Source organism: Vipera ursinii (assembly GCF_947247035.1).
Source record: "Vipera ursinii genome assembly, chromosome: 4".
In the NCBI taxonomy this organism is placed as follows: Eukaryota; Metazoa; Chordata; class Lepidosauria; order Squamata; family Viperidae; genus Vipera; species Vipera ursinii.
Genome location: NC_139514.1, coordinates 1330242 through 1355026, shown reverse-complemented (window position 1 = coordinate 1355026; position 24785 = coordinate 1330242). Strand labels below are relative to the sequence as shown.

General features: G+C 48.4%; 1 protein-coding gene across 1 annotated transcript in view; it reads left to right on the top strand.

Annotated features, from left to right (window-relative positions):
- Nucleotides 1–24785, top strand: part of LOC310640073 (uncharacterized protein) — a 60441-nt gene that overhangs the window by 10517 nt on the left and 25139 nt on the right. The window lies entirely within an intron of this gene.

The following is a 24785-nucleotide window of genomic DNA, read 5'->3' as shown; positions in this document are numbered from 1 at the left end:
TACTTGGAGAAAGTTGTGCAGTTTTTCAGCGCAACCTTCCTCCAGCAGGTGCCCGCCAGATGGACTGGCAGTGGTTTGTAACCCGATCGGTCGGGTAGAAAACTGGTGCATTGGCTGGGCATGATGGGGGCTGTAGTCTAAACGTATCTTATAGCATCAGGTTGAGAAAGATCAACTGGAGATCAAGACTAAGAGGCTCATAAGTAACACTCCCAAAAGTGTTCTCCAGAATCGAAAAGATTATATATATATATATATATATATATATATATATATATATATATATATATATATATATATATATATATATATATATATATATATATATATATATATATATATATATATATATTAAATTTCTTCTTCCAGATCTTTCTTTTTTTAGCTGGGATCTTCATAACTTCTTTGCAGTGTCCATTTGAGAGAGAGAGAGAGATTGTAAACATTTTGGCTGTGAGATTAGGCTCAGTGCAATCTCAGAAACCTCACGTGGGCTAAGCACAGCTTCCTGTAGTTTTGCGAGGGTGTTATTTCACAAGGGCAGGCAAGCAGGCAGCTGTGAATGCCCCATAACATCCTTCCCCAATTAGGTGCCCGTCCAGATGTGTAGATTCCCATTGCATCATCCTCAGTGAAGGTGTGAGGAGGCAGGTAAAGCCTGCGGTCCTCAGTGCCCTCTGAGCTTGCGCCTTTCTTTGCAGACGTTTCATGACCCAACTGTCTAATATCATCAGTGCTAGTAGGGAGGGGGGTTTGCAGAGGAGGAGGAGAACGATGACTGTGGGGTCCTTGGTGCTCTCTGAGCTGGGTTGTTTTCATGCCGACGTTTCATCACCCAACTAGGGAACATCATCAGTGCTGGAAGGAAACGGGGATTGCAGAGAGGAGGAGGAGGAGGAGGAGGTGGAGGTGGAGGAGGAGGAGGAGGAGGAGGAAGGACTGTGGGGTCCTGGTGCTCTCTGAGCTGGACTGTTTTCTTGCTGACGACGTTTCATCACCCAACTAGGGAACATCATCAGTGCTAGGAGGGAGGTGGGTCTGTGGAGAGGAGGAGGAGGAGGAGGAGGAGGAGGAGGAGGAGGAGGAGGAGGAGGAGGAGGAGGAGAATGTCTGTAGACTCCTTGGTGCTCTCTGAGCTGGGCTTTTTTCTTGCTGACGTTTCATCACCCAACTAGGGAACATCATCAGTGCTAGGAGGGAGGTGGGTCTGTGGAGAGGAGGAGGAGGAGGAGGAGGAGGAGGAGGAGGAGGAGGAGGAGGAGGAGGAGGAGAATGTCTGTAGACTCCTTGGTGCTCTCTGAGCTGGGCTTTTTTCTTGCTGACGTTTCATCACCCAACTAGGGAACATCGTCAGTGCCAGAGGGAGAAAGGATGGGCTGAAGGATGGGCATTCAGCTGGGAAGGCACCAGCCCTGCCCCACTGAAGCGAAGGGGCGTTGGGCGAAGGTCTGCCTTCCTTCGCGTTCCTTCCATCCAGACCTCCCCCCTGGATCAGGCTGAGGTCATTAACCGGGGTCAACGGGAATTCCTGCCTTTGTGTTTAACGCCCGGTCCTTGGCACGAACATTTTTGAAGCGAAGATAAAATTGAAACTGGAAGTTTTTCCCTTTAGAGCAGTTTGAAAGATAATGCAGATCTTTGTCATTATAGATGGTGACAAGGGTAGAAAATCCAATAAGTGTAAAGGGAGAGAGATTTATTATTTCTCCCAGTTTAACAAAGTTTAACTGGTTTAACAAAGTTTAACTGGTTTAACAAAGACAAAATCCTGTTCAGTTTCGTTGGGAAGCCGCTTCTGGATTTTAGGTTCGAAGAAAAACAAAACTTACGCTTTGGTTTTTTAAAACTAGGATAACTTTGTCGTTAAACAGTAGAAACGCCTTGTTCGTATGTGTAGTCCTCAACTTACGAACACAGTCGGATCAGAATTTCCACTGCTAAGCAAGGCAGTTGTTAAGCAAGTCCAACTTTGTGACTTTTTGCCATGGTTGTTAAGAGAATCCCACAGTCATTAAGTGAATTTTGACTCCCCCTCCCCCCCGTTGACTTTGTCTGTTAGAAGCTGGTCGGGAATGTTGCAAAGGGGGAATTACGTGACGCCAAATGCTGCAAATGTTGAAAATATAGGCCTGTTGCCAAGTGCCCAAATTTTTGATAATGGGACTTTGTGGCTGCTGTGACCGTTGTAAATGCGAGGACCAGTTTATAAGTCGCTTTTTTCAGCGCCGTTGTAACTTCAAACACTTGCTAAACAAAAGGTCGTAAGTCGAGGACCCCTGTGGTCACTATGGATGAATGTAAAATGTAATTGTTTATGTTTGTTTATGTTTTATTTAATTTATATACCGCCCTTCTCCCTGGGGACTCAGGGCGGTTCACAGGGCATATAAATAAAAATACAATACTATACAAAAGTTAAAACAAAGATTAAATCAGTGCCCAATTAAAAACAATAATACAATCTAAAAAGACAATTTAAAACCCAACTCCCCCATCAGGCCAGACCGGCCAATTCAAACAAATGGGTCTTCAGACCACGACGGAAAGTTCGGAGGTCCGATGCCGTCCGGAGCTCCACCGGCAGTTGGTTCCACAAAGCCGGGGCACCCACAGAGAAGGCTCTCCCCCTGGGGGCCGCCAGTCGGCATTCCCTGACCGGAGGCACCCTGAGGAGGCCCTCTCTGTGGGAACGCACAGGGCGGAGGGGAGTTGAAGCCGGCAGCAGGTGGTCCCCGAGGTACCCCGGACCCATGCCATGTAGGGACTTAAAGATCATAACTAAGACCTTGAACCTCACCCGGAAGACAACTGGTAACCAATGCAGCTCGCGGAGCAAAGGTGTAACATGGGAGTACCGGGAAACTCCCAAGACAACTCTCGCGGCCGCATTCTGTACCAGTTGGAGCCTCCGAGTGGTCTTCAAGGGAAGCCCCATGTAGAGAGCATTACAGTAGTCAAGGCGAGAGGTCACGAGCGCATGAGTGACCGTGCACAGGGCATCCCGGTCCAGATAGGGCCGCAACTGGCGCACCAGGCGAACCTGGGCAAAAGCCCCCCTAGTCACGGCCACTACATGATCTTCTAGGGTAAGCCGTGAATCTAGGAGGACTCCCAAGTTGCGAGCCCTATCCACGGGGGGTAAGAGCTCACCCCCCATAGAAAGAGGTGGAACATTTTGAATGTCCCGGGATGCCGGAATGCACAGCCACTCAGTCTTGTCAGGGTTGAGCTGAAGTCTGTTCCTCCCCATCCAGACCCGAACCGCCTCCAGGCAACGGGACATCACAGCGAGGGCATCACTGGGGTGGTTTGGGGTCGAAAAGAAAAGTTGGGTATCATCGGCATATTGATGATACCCAACTCCAAAACCACGAAGGATCTCACCCAGCGGTTTCATGTAGATGTTGAACAGGAGAGGCGAGAGAACCGACCCCTGAGGAACTCCACAAGCGAGAGACCTCGGGGTCGATCTCTGCCCCCCTGCCAACACCGACTGCGAACGTCCCAGGAGATAGGAGGAGAACCACCGAAGAACCGTGCCTCCCACTCCCAATCCCCTGAGACGCCGCAGCAAGATACCATGGTCGATGGTATCGAAAGCCGCCGAGAGGTCTAATAGGACTAGGACAGAGGAATATCCCCTGTCCCGAGCCCTCCAGAGATCATTCACCAGAGCGACCAATGCCGTCTCCGTGCTGTACCCGGGCCTGAAACCCGATTGGTACGGGTCCAGATAATCCGCTTCATCCAGGACCAGAGGGAGCTGATGCGCCACCACACTCTCAACAACCTTCGCAAGAAAGCGAAGGTTGGAGACCGGACGAAAGTTGTTCAATACAGCTGGGTCCAAGGCAGGCTTCTTGAGGAGAGGTCTCACCACCGCCTCCTTCAAGACGGTGGGGAAATAACCCTCACTCAAAGAAGCAGATATAACCGCCAGGAGCCAGCCTCGTGTCCTCTCCCTAGCTGCATAAACCAGCCAGGAAGGGCACGGGTCCAACAAACATGTGGAGGAGCTCAGCCTCCCCATAATCCTGTCCACTTCATCAGGGGTCACAGAATCAAACTCTTCCCAGATAACATTGACAAGACCGTCCGTGTCCTGATCGCCTGACTCTGCCCAGCTGGAGTCCAAACCGGTCCGAATCCGAGCGATTTTATCCGACAGATGTTGACTAAATTCCTCGGCACGACCCTGCAAGGGATCCTCCCTCACCTCCTGATTAAGAAGTGAGCGAGTCACCCTAAACAGGGCGGCCGGGCGATTATCTGCGGACGCAATGAGGGTAGAGAAGTAATTACACCTCGCCACCCTCATCGCTGCGAGATAAGACCTAATATAGGTTCTTAACCGCAACCGGTCGGGTTCGGATCGGCTCGACCTCCAACAGCTCTCTAGGCCCCGTTTCCGACGCTTCATCTCCCGGAGCTCCGCGGAGAACCATGGAGCTCGCTGGGATCTGCGCCGGGTCAGGGGCCGCAAGGGTACAACCCGGTCAAGTGCCTCAGTGGCTGCCCTTTCCCAGGTTTCCACTAAGGCATCCGCCGAGCTGTGAGCAATGGAGGCAGGTGGGGACCCCAGCGCCGCTTGGAATCTGTCAGGATCCATTAAGCGTCTGGGGCGGTACCATCTAATTGGTTCCGTATCCCCACGGCGGGGGGTGGCAAAACGGAAGACCATCCGCAGGAGATGATGATCGGTCCATGACAGGGGCATAATAAATGGAGAGCCCCCACCAAGATCATCCAACCACCGTCTAGATAAAAAAATCAGGTCAAGAGTGTGGCCTCCCTCATGAGTTGGTTCAGAAATTACTTGCGTCAGGTCCATGGCCGTCATGGAAGCCATGAACTCCCGAGCTAGCTCAGATGAGCCTCCCAGGGATGGTAGATTGAAGTCTCCCAAAACTATAAGTTTGGGAAACTCAACCACCAACCCTGAGAGGATATCAAGCAGCTCGGGCAGGGCTGCCGCTGTACGACTAGGCGAAATGTACGTCAGCAGCAAACCCAACTGCGCCCCAGAACCAAATCTCACAAAGAGAGACTCACACCCGACTATCTGAGAAACGGTGGTCTCCCGCGGACATAAGGTCTCCCTAATGATAACCGCCACTCCCCCACCCCTACCTTGAGCTCTAGGCCGGTGCAGCACCCGGAAGCCTGGTGGGCAGATGTCAACCAAAGGGACCCCACCCTCTGGGCCCAACCAGGTCTCCGTGATGCAGGCCAGGTCCGCATGCTCACCCTCAACTAAATCCCTAACGAGGGGAGCTTTGTTAACCACGGACCTGGCATTCAGATACACCAGCCGGAGCTCAGGAGGCTGCACATCCTCGCTCCCGGAACCTCGGGGAAGAAGCAGAGGGTCGGAGCGCCTCACCGCTTGCAAGTAGCGGAGATGGCCCTCCCGGTAGCGATACGGCCCCCTGTCTATCCGCCTGCTGCCATTCCCCGTCGTGGGAATTGGTAATCCCACGACCCGCTCGTGAGCTCCGGAGACAGCGACACCCCGTTCTCCCGCCGCGTGGTCAGACCCAAGTCCGGCCTGAACCATGGTTGATTGGCCACCCCCCAAGGCCAGACAACCCTTATCACCCACCCCCCTCCCTAACCCTATAAAAAATCTAGATAAAAAAGTAATCAGGGGCCTTCTGTTAACTTTATATTGACGGCCCCTGCCCCTGCCCGGCCATCTCTCAGGGTCCCAAAACTCGGGCCCGTCATCGAGGTTGAAGGTGTCTAAAGAGGCGGGTCGCACCCAGGAGAGGGGGGCTCCCCTGAGGGCACACAAATCCGTGCTAGTATATTTCCGCATAAGTCTAGCAAGTCCAGGAAAGGCGTCCCAATTAGTGGGAGGATCGAAGCATAAAGACAGGTATCTTGGTCCCCACCCAACTTCACTGCCACTCAGTTGGGTGCCCCCAGAGACAGGCCACCCCCCGCCCTCTCACGACGGGTTGCAACTCTGTTCCTGGAGGTGGGCCAGATATCCTCTGGGTAGGCAACCCCATAGAGCTCTCACCTCCATGGGGTCGCAGATGGATAAAGTCAAGCCACTCTCCCACCGTGGCCGATACCCAGTTATGTCCCAAAAATCCAAGGGGAGAGGGGGAAGGTAGGCAGATAAGATGATAAGTATATATGTCCATATGTCCGAGACAAAAAGGGCAAGCAGGCCAGGATAGTGAAGATGGTCCAAATTGCGAACATCGCTGCAAAAGCAGTCCAAAGGCGGTGGGGGAACCACGTCATCCTAGTACCCTTATGATGATCCGCGGTCATCTTCTCCGCCACTAAATGGACTGAAGACGCCGTCGCCGCCAAGATGACTAACAGTCGCCCTTTCCACCGTCGAAACGGCCCGAGGGCGACAGTGCCGCTAAAGAGCAGCCCAAGGCGAAATAGGGCAACATGGAAATCCCACCGCTGGCGAGAGGGCCAAAAGCCGAGAAAGCTCGAAGTCAGTCGCCGGCAAACGGGCACACGGACCAAGAAACGCTGGTGTAGCCGTAAGCAGTCCAAAAGCAGGCCCCAGAAATGTCTCATCAGCTGTTGGGCCGCTAAAAACGGCCAGAACATACCATCTTCGCCGTCGCCGCCGAACACGTATTGCCGCCGCTGCTGCCGAGCGCAGGCCGCCGTCGGCGCCAGGCGCGGCCCAGACACCACCGCAACCAGCGCCGGGGACACCGCCCACGCCATTGCCGCCATTGCCGCCATCACCATCATTGCCGCCTTCGTCATCGCCCGAAATCGCCGCCGCCCGAGCAGATTCACCGGCGTCCACCCCGACAACCGGGGCCAGTCCGGGAACGCCTAGGCGGCCCAAAAGGCCCGAGGAGCAGGAAAAAAAACGCTGTAATTGTTAATTAGTCCTTCATCATGCTGGAAAGAGTCGGAAGTCAATGCTTTATTTCCCCCCCCCCCACTTCTATTCACCCTGCACGCGTTCCTTTTTAATAAAATCTTTTATTTTCATTATATAGTTAATTCTCGACTTAGGACCACGATTGAGCCAAAAATTTCTGTCGCTAAGCGAGATGTTTCTTAAGTGAGTTTTGTCCCATTTTTACGACATATCTTGCCACCTTTGTTAAACGAATGACTGAAGTTGTTAAGCGAGTAACCCGGTCGTTAAGTGAATCCATCTTTCCCCATTGATGTTGCTTGTCAGAAGGTCGCAAAACGGGATCACGTGACACACACACACACACACACCGGGACGCTGCGACCGTCATAAGCACGAGTCAGTTGCTGAGTGTCTCAGTTTTGATCACGTGACCCACGGGGGATGCTGCGGCGGTCGTGAAGTGTGAAAAACGGTCGTTAAGTCACTTGTAACTTTGAACGGTCGCTCAACGAATTGTTATAAGTCAAGGACTACCCGTCTTTTCTGCGACGGAGTCCCGTTGAGAGGGAGCCGGGATAAATGAGCACAAGGAAGGAAGCAGTTTTAATAACGTTCTGAGAAAGAAAAAGGGGGATTAATCTCTCTAATTCTTGGCCAGCCTTTTATTCCGGCAGCGGATTCCGCCAATGGGCTTGAGGGGCTGTGAGTGGCGATTGCGACGCCTTTGACCTTCTCTCTACAAAAGCACCAGCTACTTTGCAACGGATCTCTGGGTGTTTTCTCCGGCTTTTACTTCCTTCTCTGTGGTTTTAGCACTCAGAGGTCTCCGGAGCCGACTCTTGAGAAAGCAGGACGCGTAGCCCAAGTCTTGAGGACCGGCGACTTGCACAGGACAAATGGAGAGGTGGGTGGCCTGACTTCCCACCCCCCTTTCTCTCTCTCTCTCTCTCTCTCTCTCTCTTGTCTCTCGGTATGAAACAGATTTAGTAGGGGACCTTGCTAAGGTTGAGAAATACTGTAGTGTATTTGGGGTCCCCCCCCCATGGGTTGAAGGAGAGGGGTATTTGGCCCGCCTAATTCAGATGCAACTAATCCCTTAATCAAGAGCTTGACAGGATTGAAAGTGAGTTTTTTTTTAAAAAAAAAGCTGGAAAAAAGCAGTGTGTGTGTGTGTGTGTGGGGGGGTTTGGCCCAATGTCCTAAGCAGCGTTCTGGGACTTCACAACTTCTGATCAGGTTTAATAGAGGATTTTTAATGGTGGAAAAGGCTTATGGTAGGATTTTGTGAGGTTTAGCTGAATGGCAATGTGTGAATTAGATTCGGGGTTGCATGATGGATAGTTCTACTTTGAGTCCCCGGTGCTCTCTGAGCTGGGTGGGATTTTTGCAGACGTTTCATGGCCCAACTAGGGAACGTCATCAGTGCTAGGAGGGAGGAGGAAGAGGAGGAGGAAGAAGAAGGAAAGACAGTGGGGTCCTGGGAGTTCTCTGAGCTGGGTGGTTTCCTTGCAGACGTTTCATGATCCAACTAGGGAACATCATCAGTGCTAGAAGGGAGGAGGAGGAAGAGGGAGGGAGGGAGGGAGGGAGGAAGGAAAGAAAGAAAGAAAGAAAAAGAAAGAAAGAAAAAGAAAGAAAAGAAAGAAAGAAAGAAAGAAAGAAAGAAAGAAAGAAAGAAAGAAAGAAAGACTATAAGGTCCTGGGTGCTCTCTGAGCTTGGTTGTTTTCTTGCAGATGTTTCGTGACCCAGCTAGGGAACGTCATCAGTGCTAGAAGGGAGGAGGAGGAGAAGAAGAAGGGGAAGGAGAAGGGAGGGAGGAAGGAAGGAAGGAAGGAAGGAAGGAAGGAAGGAAGGAAGGAAGGAAGGAAGGAAGGAAGGAAGGAAGGAAAGACTGTGGGGTCCTTAATGTTCTCTGAGCTTGGTTGTTTTCTTGCAGACGTTTCATGATCCAACTAGGGAACATCATCAGTGCTGAAAGGAAGGAAGGAAGGAAGGAAGGAAGGAAGGAAGGAAGGAAGGAAGGAAGGAAGGAAGGAAGGAAGGAAAGAAAGACTGTGGGGGTCCCTGGTGCTCTCTGAGCTTGGTTGTTTTCTTGCAGATGTTTCATGGCCCAACTAGGGAACCTCATCAGTGCTAGAAGGGAGGAAGGTTTGCAGAGTGAAGGAGAAGGGGAGGAGGAGGAGGAGGAGGAGGAGGAGGAGGAGGAGGAGGAGGAGGAGGAGGACTGTGCAGTTCTTGGTGCTCTCTGATCTTGGTTGTTTTCTTGCAGACGTTTCATTACCTGACTAGGTTACATCATCAGAAAGAAGTGGGGCTTGCTCTGTTCACCTCCCTCCCTTCTAGCACTAGTTGGGTCACGAAACTTCTGCAAGGAAACCACCCAGCTGAGGGATCACCCAGCACCCCACAAGTCAGCCCTGAGCTACAGAGACCCTCTTCTCTCGGATCCACTGTGTCTCAGGAGCTTTTGGTTTGGCTCGCAATCTCCTCCTCTCGATGATTTTGGAGTTTGATTTCCTGCACCCTTGTGAATTTTTCTCCTCCGGTCCAATTATGGAGAGGATTTGTTTTGCTTAAGATTTCTTGCCTGGCCACACAGCCTCTGTTAGCACCTTTCACTTCCCTCGGACACTAATTCTGCTTTGTGCAAGAAAGCCGCTCGCTCGTGTCTTCAAGGCTTGTAAAACTGGCCCGAGGTCAGTTTGCAAATTCTTTCCGTGAGGGAGGGGGGAGACGACTAACCTTTACACCGTGCAAACAGTTTAGCAGAAAGTGTCTGGTTTGTTTCCCCCTTTGAGAAATAAAGGGGAAAGAAAAAGAAAGTTACTAGTCCTGACTGATCCATTTCCTGCCTTTTTCTGAGTGATGTTTCAATCTGAGAGCAAAACTTTAGGCGGAGAAGGTTGCTGTTGGTAGGAAAAAGGAATTAGATGCTGGCTTAGGCTGTTAGGAGAAGGCTGATGTGTCCAGAAGACACAAGGAATTTGGGAGAATCCTCTGACTGAAATGTCACAAGAAAACCACCAAGCTCAGAAAGCACGCAGGACCCCATTGTTCTCCTCCTCCTCCTCCTCCTCCTCCTCCTCCTCCTCCTCCTCCTCCTCCTCCTCCTCCTCCTCCTCCTCCTCCTCCTCCTCCCAGCAAACCCCCCCTCCCTTCTAGCACTGCTGATGTTCCCTAGTTGGGTCATGAAACGTCTGCAAGAAAGTCACCCAGCTCAGAGAGCACCAGGGACCCCACTTTCCTTCCTTCCTTCCTTCCTTCCTTCCTTCCTTCCTTCCTTCCTTCCTTCCTTCCTTCCTTCCTTCCTTCCTTCCTTCCTTCTAGCACTGATGAGGTTGCCTATCTGGGTCATGAAACGTCTGCAGGAAAACCACCAGGCTCAGAGACCACTAAGGACCCTACAATTCATCCTTGAGCTACAGATATTCCCTTCTATTGGTATCTTAGATTATTTGTGTATTTTTTCCTTGATGGGATGACTAGGCCCCTCCCCTTCTGAACCTCAGTTTCCCCTCCTCCCCACTCTGTAAAAAGTGTCCTTTGGCTACTTGCAGATACAAAGAGCCCATCTTAGCAGGCTCATGAATTCTGGAACTGAAATGCCACCACCAGTTTTGGAGAGGCTGATGCAAACAGTTTAGAGGGAGCTATTTATTGTTGGTGCTCTCTGAGCTGGGTGCTTTTCTTGCAGATGTTTTGTGACCTAACTAGGGAACATCATCAGTGCTGGAAGGGAGGGGGGTTCATGGAGAGGAAGAGGAGGAGGAGGAGAAAGAGGGCAAGAACTGTGGGGTCCTCGGTGCTCCCTGAGCTGGGTTGTTTTCTTGCAGACGTTGCGTGACCCAACTAAGTAACATCATCAGTGCTAGAAGGGAGCGGGGTTTGCTGGGAGGAGGAGGAGGAGGAGGAGGAGGAGGAGGAGGAGGACGATGACGACGACTGTGGGGTCCTTGGTGCTCTCTGAGCTTGTTGGTTTCCTTGCAGATGTTTTATAACCCAACATGAAACATCAGCAGTGCAATAAGTGAGTGGGGTTTGCCTTCTGCTTATTGTATACATTGCCTTCTCACACACACACACACACCCAGCCCAGTCAGTGTTGATGGAAGAGGCCTTGGTGCTTCCTGGGTTAGACTGTTGTTTATTGTTTGATTGTCTGAATTGATAGTTCCTTGATTGGGATTTTGGCTTATGCCTTGATTCTCGGTCTAGAAAAATCTTGCTGCTCACATCTGCCTATTTGGGTGTCGACTGCTGGACAAAAGATGCTTTTTGTTTCCTCCATAGCTGTTGGATTGTCTCTTTTGAATGGTGTGCAAATGTTGTTTGTCTCTATGTGCCTGTTGATGGCCGATGTGTCTGAACGCCAGGCTTCCAGGAATTCACTACAGCTTTTGGATAGCCCCCCCCCCTCGACGTCTCAAGTCACTCTGGGCAGCTTGCATTAGGGATAAAAGCGTAATTTGAAAAGCATATTAAAGAAAGAAAGAAAAAGGTTAAAATCAAGAGCACGGACGGTACAGGGAAGGCAGTTTCCTGAAAAATGGGCGCTTTTTGCACTGAGGATTTCCAGCCCAGAAAATTGCTCGCAGGATTCTTCTCGTGGGCAACCCTCTTGTGTGCCAATCCCAGGGTGAGGCTCTGCAACTTTGCTGATTTCAAACATTTTTAGAGGATGCAGAAGTGACGGCATGCTGGGAAGCCCCCCTCCCCTTCATTTTTGGCCTCTGTGCAAGAGGTCTCTTCTTTCGATGGTGTTTCAGCGTCACCCGATTGTGCCTCCTGTAACAGGTGTGTGAATCACATCCTGGGAAGTCACGGGCATTTGGTCGGTCTCCGTGGCAGACGTCATGCTCCAGTTTTATCTTGAAGGATGGATTGTGGTCATCAATTGGGGAGGGAACTTCTGATTCAATGTTTGTCAACTGTGGCAGCTTTAAGATGGGTGGACTTCAACTCCCAGAATTCTCCAGCCAGGCACGCTGGAGTTGAAGTCCACAAGTCTTAAACTTGCCAAGTTTGAAGACCCCTGTCATAGATCTTCACAACCCACTCAGTGAGGAAGAGGAAGATAAGAGGCAAATTTTCCTGCGAAATCCCCGGCCAAACTAGGATTCCTAATCTGATTTCGCATATCCACCAAGCTACGGTTTAATCATGGCTTATTGAACAAACCACGACCGATCACGCTGATTCAGTGGGGCAGTTCTGCCCGGTTTTGAATGAGTGTGCATGTGTGTAATTTATACATCAGGAAGTGAAGCTATGCAAAACATCTGTTGCTATTTTGTAGGGCTGCTTCTGCTAAATGGTGACACGGTTGACGAACTGAAATGCCCAGAGAGGAGACTTTAGCCCTGTTGAATGTCTGCCTGTGGGGCAGCCGGTAAAAGGCAGAAGGCCTCTGCTTAGGAAACTGCTCCTGTTTCCTTTGAGGAGGGTTGAGGGGTTCCCTTCCCTGAAAAAGGTTGGCAAGGACCCCAAAAGGACTGGCTTTTGTTTCTTGGGGGTGGGGGAATGAAGCCCACCTCCCCCTGGTTTGCATTAGGCAGCAAACCCCTAGAACAGCCATCTCCAAGCTTTCCCACTTTAAAAGTTGTGGACCTCAACTCCCAGAATTCCTGAGCCAGCATGGGGGAACTATGGTCCCTTCATGACTCGTGGACTTCAACTCCCAGAATTCCTGAGCCAGCATGAGGGAAACTTTTGCCCCTTCATGACTCGTGGACTTCAACTCCCAGAATTCCCGAGCCAGCATGGGGGAACTGTGGCCCCTTCATGACTGGTGGACTTCAAATCCCAGAATTCCTGAGCTAGCATGGGGGAACTATGGCCCCTTCATGACTCGTGGACTTCAACTTCCAGAATTCCTGAGCCAGAATGGGGGAATCTATGGCCCATCCATGACTGGTGGACTTCAACTCCCAGAATTCCTGAGCCAGCGTGGGGGAACTATGGTCCCTTCATGACTCGTGGACTTCAACTCCCAGAATTCCTGAGCCAGTATGGCTCAGTATGGAAACCTCTCCCTTTGCTCTCAGCATGGCTGGCTCAGGAATTCTGGAGTTGAAGTCCACGAGTCATAAAAGAGCCCAGGCTGTCTACCCCTGTTATAGGACTCCATTTTCCATCCTGGCAGTGCCAGGGAATTCTGGGAGTTGAAGTTCCCAGAGCTTAAAAGTCTGTTACAGGCAGTCCTGGACTTAGAAACACAATTGGGGCTGTTATTTCCAAGCCTGGTGGTTGTTCCTTGAGTCACGTCCAATTTTAGAACCTTTTAAAATAGATTTTAAATAGAATAACTTTATTGTCACTTTAAATGTATGCTAATCGGCATACATTGCATGTAGCTCACCACCTCCATAAATATGACCCCCCCAAAATTGCGTATTCCCACATACTCACCTATATTGTATGACATATAGAAGTAAAACAGTCTTGTTCAGATGTACGCAGGTACATGGCGAGAGAAATGAATCATGCAAGTTTATCGGATGGATTTGCCAAGGTTGTTAAGTGAACAACCTACCTTCAGAAGTTGTGGGTGCTCTAACACTGGAAGTTTTTAAGAAGAGACTGGACAGCCATTTGTCTAAATGGTCTAGGGTTTCCTGCCTGAGCAGTGGTTGGGCAAGATGACCTCCAAGGTCCCTTCCAACTTTTATTGTTATTGTTGTTGTTATCTTTTATTCATTAAACATGAACCTCAGTCAGCTGAACACTCAAATTGACTGGCACTAATAGTTGACACGGGCTGCTGCCAGCATCCTAGCTATCAACCAGGTATCTCCTTAAAATGTAAGATGTTCCGAGTAGCGCAGTTTTTTGTAGCTTTGCTGGAGTTATTGCAGGGAGCTGCAATTTCTTGATGTATTTTGCAAAGGTTTTGGACGTAGATCCCAGTGCCCCGATGACAATGGGTGTCACCGTTACACGTTTGATCCATAATCGCGCAGTTTCGATGGCCAGGTTGCGGTATTTCGTAATTTTTTCCAGTACTTTTTCTTCGACTCTGGCATCTCCTGGTACAGCGATATCAATCAGCTGTACGCTTCGGTTATCTACGACTGCGATATCTGGCGTGTTGTGTTCCAAATGGAGATCTGTTGTTGTTATTATTATAAAACTTTTATTCAACATGAACATGAACTTTTATTAAATGTGAACCTCAGTCAACTGAACACTCAAACTGACTGGCACTAATAGTTGACAAGGGTTGCTGCCAGCATCCTAGCTATCAACCAGGTATCTCCTTAAAATGTAAGATGTTCCGAGTAGCCCAGTTTTTTGTAGCTTTGCTGGAGTTATTGCAGGAAGCTGCAATTTCTTGATGTATTTTGCAAAGTTTTTGGACATGGTTCCCAGAGCCCTGATGACAATGGGTGTCACTGTTACGCGTTTCATCCATAATCGCGCAGTTTCAGTGGCCAGATGATGATGATGATGATGATTTCGCTAAGTGAACTCCAGGTGCTTGGCAGGAGTTTGCACATCTGGGAGGTGACATCAGATTCTCCGTGATAAGGGACGTTTGGCTCACACGGGGCAGGCATCTGGCAAATTAAATTATAGCCATCCAGAAACTGGATGCAAGAAAGGAGAGCCTGGCTGATCTACTTATAAATAAACACATTAAGCTTAATCAGCTCCCTTTAACTGGCTGCCTGGCACACCAGCCCAACATGAAATCTCGTTAAGAGGTTTTCGCTAGTTAGGAAAGGAAGGAGCAACACAAAAGCAGGCCATATTAGAAGCAACGCACTTCCTCCCAGCCCTTGGCTTAATCTGATTTAACTCTGCCGTTTTGCGTTTTAATCCCCAGCAGGGTGGACAATTGCAACACAGAACACAGAACGTAGAATCCTAAGACTGGAAGGGACCTTGGAGGTCTTCTAGTCCAACCCCCTGCTCTGGGCAGGAGAAGTTGTATCGTCCCAGTCAAGTGGGTTGCCCAGTTTGTTTTTGAAAACCTGCAGTGTTGGAGCATCCCCAAGTTCCAAGTGGCAAGCCGTTCCAATGATTAATTGTTTTCATTGTCAGAAAATGTCTCCTTGGGACATTTGTCCAGGATGGTATAACAGGTCTCTTGCTTTGGGCAGGGGCTTGAGTAGATGACCTCCCAAGGTCCCTCGCAGCCTTATGATTCTATGTAATACATACATATGATAGACAGAGATAGATAGATAGATAGATAGATAGATAGATAGATAGATAGATAAATAGATAGATAGATAGATAGAAAGATAGATAGAAAGATAAATAGATAGATAGATGATAGATAGATAGATAGATAGATAGATAGATAGATAGAAAGATAAATAGATAGAAAGATAGATAGGTAGATAGATAGATGATAGATAGATAGAAAGATAGATAGATAGATAGATAGATAGATAGATAGATAGATAGAAAGATAAATAGATAGAAAGATAGATAGGTAGATAGATAGATGATAGATAGATAGAAAGATAGATAGATAGATAGATAGATAGATAGATAGATAGAAAGATAGATAGAAAGATAAATAGATAGATGATAGATATATAGATAGATGATAGATAGATAGATAGATAGATAGATAGATAGATAGATAGATAGAAAGATAGATAGATAGAAAGATAAATAGATAGATAGATAGATAGAAAGATAGATAGATAGAAAGATAAATAGATAGATAGATAGAAAGATAGATAGAAAGATAAATAGATAGAAAGATAGATAGATAGATAGATAGATAGATAGATAGATGATAGATAGATAGATAGATAGATAGATAGATAGATAGATAAAATAATAGCTAACAGAGAATAACAGAATTGGAAGGGACCTTGGAGGTATTTGTCCAAATCACCCCCACTCAATATTTTATCTTATTCTTTCTTTCTGTCCGTCTATCTGTCTATCCGTCCATCCATCCATCCGTCCATCTATCTGTTTTTCTGTCCATCCTTCCATCCATCCATCCATCCATCCATCTGTCCATCCATCTGTAGAGATGGAGGTCAAGAATATGAAGGGACATGTGCAGCAAACTGCCTGCCTCAGTATCTTGTTATTCACATGTCTCTGAGCTCATTCCAATTAGCCTTGCCAAGGACTGCGTTGACTGATCTCTGAATGCCACATCCATCCATCTGTCTGTCTATCTGTCCATCCATCCATCCATCCATCCATCCATCCATCCATCCATCCATCCACCCACCCACCCACCCATCTCTGGAGCTTTTCAAAAATAGACTGGACCACCCTTTGTCCAGGATGGTATAAGATCTCCTGCCTTGGGCAGGGAGTTGGACTAGATGACCTCCAAGGTCCCTTCCAGCCCAAGGATTCTACGATCCCTTTCCTCTTTGCAACCTGACTTGTGGATTTGCTGCCTGTTCTTCTCTTTTGCCTTTTGGCTCCTTTGACATCCTGGCTGCTTCTTCCCTTTCAAAGATTATTAGCCCATCTTGGGCAGGGCTGAGTTTTGCAAGGCTTGGGTGCCCAGGAAATGAGTGGCGGGGAGGTGGGCAGGGGGCAACACAACTCTCCATTCAAGGCCGAGGGAAGGAAGTCCAAAATTCACTCACACACAGACACACACACACACACACACACACAGACACACACACATACCCTGTGCCCTTGGCATGCAAGTGGCCTGGAGAACAAGCTTCCTCTAGTATTTATGGCAGCTGCATGGGACTCTCTCTCTGTGTGTGTGTCTGTGTGTGTGTGTGTCTCTGTGTGTGTGTGTGTGTGTGTGTGTGTGTGTTGGTATTTCCTCTGGCCGGGCATCACCCTCTGTGTCTACCAAAATTCCCTTCCTTGCAGAATTTTTAAGCTTCTTCGTTTTTTTTTTGTGGAAAAGCATTGCTGAATGCTCCTTGCTAAAACATTTGGGGGAGGTCTAAAAACTGAGGCATAATCGTGTGCATTATAGTATTTTTTTTTAACAACACTGATGATATTTTGTTCCATCCTTGCCTGTGAAGTTGTGTGGCAGCGAATTGCATCACCTTCCGTTTCCTAGAATCGGGTTTCCCAACCTCAGCCGGGTGGACTTCAACGCCCAGAATTCACCAGCCAGCAGAGTCCTCAACTCATCCAGTGGCAGGGCTTGATTTTATGACTTTTTTTTTACAACAGCTGTTAAGCGAGTCACCATGGTTGTTAAAGGAATTGTGTGGTTGTGAAGCAAATCACTGGGTTGAGAGTCTGAATGCAGCTTATCCAATGGTGTTTTTCACCAGGAAAGGACGAAAACATTGCAAAACGCGATTGTGCGGCAGCTGGACGATGCAACGGGGGTCATAAGTGTGAGCTGCTGTGTAAGCGCCCAAAATGCGATCATGTGACCATGGGGGGGGGCAGTGGTTGTAACTTTGAGGACTGGTTGCAAGTAACATTTCTAGTCTGTTGTAACTCTGAATCGAAGTTAAGCAAGTGGTCATAAGTCAAAGCCTACCTGGACATAGACCTTAAAAAGTTTCTGTCTGTTACGTCGGCCTGTGATGTTTTACGCCTACAAGACCTCCGTTGATCGTACACAGGGCGAAATGCCGGTGTGATTTACCACGTTTGTGTAATGACAGGTTTGTGGAAATGAGGCATTGTGTCTTTGTGTGAATGGCTGTAGGGACATCGCCTTTGATTGACTGGGTTTTTGTGAAGAAGGAGCAACCCTGGTTAATCTGCGCAAACAAGGTTTCTTTATCTGGCAGATGTTTCATTACCCAAACTAAGAAACATCTCAATGACAGAGAGGAGGGGGCACTTTCTCTCTGCAAACCCCCTCCTCTTCCTAGCACTCATGATGTTCCCTAGTTGGGCCGTGAAACGTCTGCAAGAAAACAACCCAGCTCAGAGAGCAGCAAGGACCCCACAGTCCTTCCTTCCTTCCTTCCTTCCTTCCTTCCTTCCTTCCTTCCTTCCTTCCTTCCTTCCTTCCTTCCTTCCTTCCTTCCTTCCTCTTCCTCCTCCCTCCTTGCACTGATAATGTTACCTAGTTGGGCCGTGAAACATCTGCAAGAAAACCACCCAGCTCAAAGACCCCCAAGGACCCCACCTTTCAAACCTCTTTGATTGAAACAAGGTTTCTGAAACATGCATTGCAGCGGTAAAGGTGTGTGTGTGTGTGTGTGTGTGTGTGTGTGTGTGTGTGTGTGTGTATGGCTGACTGATGAGAACAAATGAGTTTGAAATGGCCATATCAGTCTCCCTTTAATTCTTTGTTAGCAATCTAAAAATTTTTTTACACAAATACGAGCTGTCACTGTTGTGACTACAGCCTGTGGGTGGCCTTGGGTTAGGCTGAAACAGGCAATAAGATTTGTCCCGTGTTTGGGGCCTAGCAAGATCTGCGCCAAGTAGACCTGCAAGGGACGTGTCTTTGTGTGTGTGTGTGTGTATGTGTGTGTGTGTGACTTGAAGCCACCATCCTGACTCTTTCGCCCTCCTGGCCCGACACCCTGTGGGGGATTGTGCTTTGTGCATGAGTCACACCCAGGGCCTCGGTACTCCGCTTGCATTTGAGACCGGATGTTCGCGTGACCGTCCCTTCTCTGACTCTGCAAGGTGCCCAGTCAACTCCGGGCCACATGACCAGCGGCTTTGCAAACATGACACTTCCACCACTTTAGCCAGACTGTTGTGGCTTTGGCAAACTGTGGCAGTCAGTGGAGGAGCATCCAACAAGGACGCCTTGTCGGTGTGAGTCACGCGGAGGTGCCTCAGGGCCACGGGGTTGGTGGGGACAGTGGTGAGGGCAAAGGTCACAGGCCAGCTGATGGCCGGCGTGTCCTTCCTGCCAAGGCTGGGGGGCGGGGTGCTGGGGCTCTGCCAAGGCAGCCAGAGGTGTCAACTACTGGATTTGTGCCTCAATTTAAATGGGAAAAAAGGTGTGTGTGTGTGGGGGGAAGGTTTATTCATGTCCATTTCAGCTATTACGCTTGGCAGAGCTTTTCAGAAAATAGAAACTGACCAAAGAGAGAAGCAGCCTGGAACTAAGGAGAAACTTCTTGAAAGTGAGGACAATTAACCAGTGGAACTCCTTGCCTCCAGAAATGGTGGCTGCTCCATCGCTGGAGGTTTTCAAGAAGAGACTGGACAGCCCCTTGTCCGAGATGGCATAGGTTCTCCTGCTACAGCAGGGGGCTGGACTAGAAGACCTCCATGGTCCCTTCCAGCTCTATTTTTATTTATTTATTTTTTATTTTAATTCCATTTATATCCCGCCCTTCTCCGAAGACTCAGGGCGGCTTACAAGCTTAGCAGCAGCCTTCATTCTATGTATATGCCTGCTTATTAGGGCTTTCACACACACACCCCAAGCGGCATTATTACAAAGTCAGCTTAATTGCCCCCAACAATCTGGGTCCTCATTTTACCTACCTGGGAAGGATGGAAGGCTGAGTCAACCTTGAGCCTGGTGGGACTCGAACCTGCACTAATTGCAGGCAGCTGGTGTTACTTAAGGAGGCCTTTGCCCACTGCTCCACCAAGAAAATCCAAGCAGAATAACAGAACACAGGTAGTCCTCAATTTACAACCATTTGTTTAGTGACCGTTTGAAGTTACAACGGCACTGGGGAAAAAAAATGGGACTTAGGACCATGTTTCACTTACAACTGTTGCACCAACCCTTGGGTCACGTGATCAAGATTCAGATGCTTGGCAACTGTTTCATATTTATGACGGTGGCGATGTCCAGTGGGGTCACGCGATCCCCCTTTTGCGACCTTCTGACAAGCAAAGTCAATGGGGGGGGGGGGAGAAACCAGATTCATTTAACAACCGTGTTGCTAACTGCAGCGATTCACTTAACAACCGGGGCGAGGAACGTCGTAAAGTGGGGCAAAGCCGACAGCTTGAGCAAGACCCCAAAGAGCTGTCTTGCTTAGCGATGGAAATCTTGGCCTCAGTCGTGGTCGTAAAGCGAGGACTATCTCTGGCTGAGGAAAAAAAGGGGCCTCCTTAAGTTCCGTTCTGCTACGGAATTAGGGAACCGAAAGCCACAAGACGTAGCAGTCAATGCCCTTCAGTGCTGCAGCCGTGGAGAAACCAGCAGAGGCTGAATTTGTAGACTGGGACGTGTGTGTGTGTGTGTGTGTGAGAGAGAGAGAGAGAGAGAGAGAGAGAGAGAGAGAGAGAGAGAGAGAGAGGGAGAGAGGGAGAGCGAAGGAGGCTTCGGGGTTGGGAAAGAGCTGGTGATCCCGTGCTGGGATGACATATCGAAATGCAAATATTCCCGGAAACTAAAATAAGTTCAGTCAGGGTATTTTTATCCTGCATTCAGCAAAAATATCTGGAGGAAAAAGCAGGTTTTTTACTGGGTCAGACGGTGCTGTTTTTCTTTCTAATTTTGACCCCTGGGGGGATCCCGGCGTGGCTCCCGGGGGTGCCCGAAAGATCCTGGTTTGCAACCCCGCCTTGCTCCGGTGGGGATTTTGTCCCCCCAAAAACTCCTTTTTGCCCCTTTTGTTCACTGCAAAATGAAGCTTTGACACCGGGGAATTAATAACGCAGGCAGTCCTCCACTTACGACCAAAGTGGAGCCTTAAATTTCTGTGGCTAAGTGAGACAGTGGTTAAGCGAGTTTTGCTCTAGTTTACGACCTTGTTAAGCGAATCGCGGGAGTTGTTAATTACACGGTTGTTAAGTGAATCACTGCAGTGGATCAGTTAGCTGCACGGTTGCTAAGCGAATCCGGCTTTCCCCCACTGACTTCGCTTCTCAGAAGGTCACAAAAGGGGATCATGTGACACACACACCCTGGATACTGCGACCGTCGTAAATGTGAGTCAGCTGCAGAGCGTCTGAATTTTGATCATGTGACCCTGTGGATGCTGCAGCGGTCGTAAGTGTGAAAAACGGTGATAAGTCACTTTTTTCAGTGCTGTTGTAGCTTTGCATGGTCACTAAATGGGCTGTTGTAACTTGAGGACTGTCTTTATGGCGGTTTTTCAAGGCTGGTGATGGAAAGGGGAAGCAGCTGTCTCTGAATCTCTTCCCCCCCTCAAAAAAACTCCGTAAATTAGCCCTGTGTTTCAGGGCTAAAATAACCGAAATTTGGCTGTGTAATTTTGTTTGAGCCCCTTGGGAATTTTGGGGTGGGTGGCAGAAGGCTGGGAACGGAAGTCTTTTCGCTTCTCGAGCACCCGGTTCCCTCTTTTACTGTGCATATTTATTGTGAAATTTATTTGCCACCCATCTCAATCTATCACAATAGAACTGGAAGGGACCTTGGAGGTCATCTAGTCCAACCCCCCCCTGCTCAGGCAGGAAACCCTAGACTAGGGGTAGGCAACCTTGGCTCTTTTGTGACTCGTGGACTTCAACTCCCAGAATTCCTGAGCCAGCCATGCTGAGGGGAAAGGGAGAGGTTTCCAAGCTGAGCCAGGCTGGCTCAGGAATTCTGGGAGTTGAAGTCCACGAGTCATAAAGCGGCCTAGGCCTAGGCCAGGAGTAGGCAGCCTTGGCTCTTTTATGACTCGTGGACTTCAACTCCCAGAATTCCTGAGCCAGCGTGGGGGAACTTTGGCCCCCTTCATGACTTGTGGACTTCAACTCCCAGAATTCCTGAGTCACCCATGGCTCAGCTTGGAAACCTCTCCCTTTCCCCTCAGCGTGGCTGGCTCAGGAATTCTGGGAGTTGAAGTCCACGAGTCCTAAAAGAGCCAAGGGTGCCTACCCCTGCCCTAGACCATCTGAGACAAATGGCCGTCCAGGCTCTTCTTAAAAACCTCCAGTGTTGGAGCACCCACAACTTCTGGTGGCAAGTGGTTCCCCTGGTTCCCGCTGTCAGGAAATTCTTCCTTATTTCTAGATGGTGCCTCTTTTTCATGAGTTCCCGTCTGTAATTTCTTGTCTCGTGTTGTCGCATCCAACAACTTCCCCCCACCCCCACTTTTAATTGCCTAAAGCTGGCTGAACTTGAGCAGCAATTCTCAATCAACAACCACAGTTTTATTTATTATTTTTATTTATTTTAATTCCATTTATATCCCGCCTTTCTCCGAAGACTCGACCAGAAAGTCCACAATTAAGCAAAAGACTTGTTCAAGGGATGGCGTCCAATTTTGCAACCATTTTTGTGCCGTTGTTAAATGGCTCACATGGTGGTTCAAGTGGCTGGCTTGATGATGATGATGGTGATGATGGAAGGGACTCTGGAGGTCATCTAGTCCAACCCCGCTGCTCAGGCAGGAAACCCATGACCATTTCAGACAAATGGCTCTCCAGTCTCTTCTTTAAAACTTCCAGTGTTAGAGCATTTACAGCTTCTGGAGGCAGGTAGTTCCACTGGTTAATTGTTCTAACTGTCAGGAAGTTTCCCCCATTAACTCGTTGCTTGTTGAAAGCCGGTCGTGAAGGTGGCAAATGGAGATCACGTGACCCCAGGACTCTGCAACCGGCATGAGTACACGGCAGTTGCCAAGCACCTGAATTTTGATCACGTGATCTGGGCTGGGGGGAAAAACCCCGCTGGTCACGTGATCGGTCACACCCGTGCTGAAAAAAGAGACATAAACATCTTTCACGCTTACAATACTGCCATGGTTGTAAGTGTGAACGATAATTATAAGTCTCTTTTTTCAGCGCAGGCGTAACTCTGAGCGGTCGCTAAATGAATGGCCGTAAATGGAGGACTGCCTATATATGCAGCCCACTCTGAAGCTGAATTCCGGAGAAATCTTGGCAAAACGTCGCTTCAAAGTGAAACGGGCCAAAAAGAGGTTTTTCAGGGACAAAATCCTCACCGGGATGACATGCTTTTTTTAATGTTTAAAAAATTAAATACAGGTAATTCTTGACTTACAACCATTCGTTTAGTGACCGTTCAAAGTTACGACGGCACCAAAAAAAGGGACTTAGGATCATTTTTCAAATGGCCGTTGCAGCGTCTCCGTGGTGATGTGATCCAAATTCAAATGCTTGGCAACTGACTCGTACTTACGACGGTTGCAACATCTCGGTGGTGACGTGATCCAAATTCAGACGCTTGGCAACTGACTCGTACTTATGACGGTTGCAGCATCCGGGGCTCACGCGATGCCCTTTTGCGAGTCAAGTCACTGGGGGGAGCCAGATTGACTTAACAACCGTGTTACTAACTTCAGAACGGCTGTGATTCACTTAACAACCGTGGCAAGGCAGGTTGTAAAACAGGGAAAAACTCACTTAAACGCCGTCTCACTTAGCAACGGTAATCTTGCGCTCCGTTGAGCTCGTAATTCGAGGACGAGCTGTAAATAGAAAATATAAAATCGAATAAAAAACGATAAAACAAACAAATCGCGAAAAATAGCCAATGAATAAATTGAAAAAGAAAACGAAAGTCAGCCAACCAATCGAAAGAACTCGCAGACTCGGCGGATTTTGGGGGTTGTTGTTGTTGGTTTTTCCCTGCCGTCAGTTTTCTACTTTTCTGTGTAAAAATACGCCGACTTCCTTCTCAACCCTCCTTCCCATTTTAGCAATTCACCCCGCTGCTATTTCCAGCTAGTTCCTCTTTGCAGACAGAAAAAAAACCCACAGAAAGTTGCTTGGCGAATAATCAAGAGTTTCAGAGCCGAAAGTCAGCTTTGCAAGACAAGAAAAAATTTAAAATTAAAAAAAAGAACAACTTACCAGCCTCCCCTTGATATTGCCTCTTTCGATCGGTTGGACGTCAACCCGTGCTGCTGGGGATGATGGGCATTGGCACTCCTGCAAGCGAGGGAAGGCAACAGATCCCCTGCTTGAAGAGGACTCCATTCGGAAGAGTCCCTGGTATTTTTGCAGGATAATCCTCGAGTTACAACATGGTTCATTTAGGGCAGGGGTCTTCAAACTTGGCCCTTTTGTGACTTGTGGACTTCAACTCCCAGAATTCCTCAGCCAGCTGGCTGAGGAATTCTGGGAGTTGAAGTCCACAAGTCATAAAAGGGCCAAGTTTGAAGACCCCTGATTTAGGGGTTTGTATTTCAGCGTTTCCTAAAAAATTTTTTAAAAAAAACCCCAACCCAAAACAAAACAAACCCAGTTCATTTAGGGACTGTTTGAAATTACAACAGCATTTAAAAAAGCGACTTATGATTTAATAATAATAGTAGTAGTAGTAGTAATAGTAGTAGAAATAGGGCTTTTTTTGTCATAGAACGCTCAGAACGGAGTTCCAGCACCTTTTTTGGATGGAACCTTGTAGGGTAGGCAAGGAGGGTTGTATGACATGTGTGAGTTCTGGCACCTTTTTCTTTTACAAAAAAAGCACTGAGTAATAGTAATAATTTATTTATTTATTTATTTATAATAATAATAATAGTATAATTTATAATAATAATAATAATTTATAATAATAGTAATAATAATAAAGTTGGAAGGGACCTTGGAGGTCATCTAGTCCAACCCCCTGCTCAGGCAGGAAACCCTATACTATTTCAGACAAATGGCTGGCCAGTCTCTTCTTAAAAACTTCCAGTGTTGGAGCATTCACTGCTTCTGGAGGCAGGTGGTTCCACTGGTTAGTTGTTCTAACTGTCAGGAAGTTTTGCAGGTTCCAAATTCAGACGCTTGGCAACCGACTCATATTTATGACGGTCGCAGCGTCCCGGGGTCACGCGATCCCCTTTTGCGACCTTCTGACAAACCAAGCCAATGGGGGAAGCCGGATTCCCTTAACAACCGTGTTCCTAACTTAACGACTGCATGATTCACTTAAGAACGGTGGCAAGCAAGGTCGTAAAATGGAGCAGAACTCACTCAAAGGTCTCGCTTAGCAACGTGGGCTCCCTTGCGGCGGAGAGGTGGGGGCTACTAGCCCACCAAGTGTTGGGATTGTGTTGGGGTGTGTACAAGCGTGCAAACAAGCGTTGGTGACTCAGAGAAGTGTGACTGGGTGGGAGAAGGAGCAATGGGGGGGGATGTTGCTTGCTTTTTATAGCCACAGGAAATGACTTTGGGAGA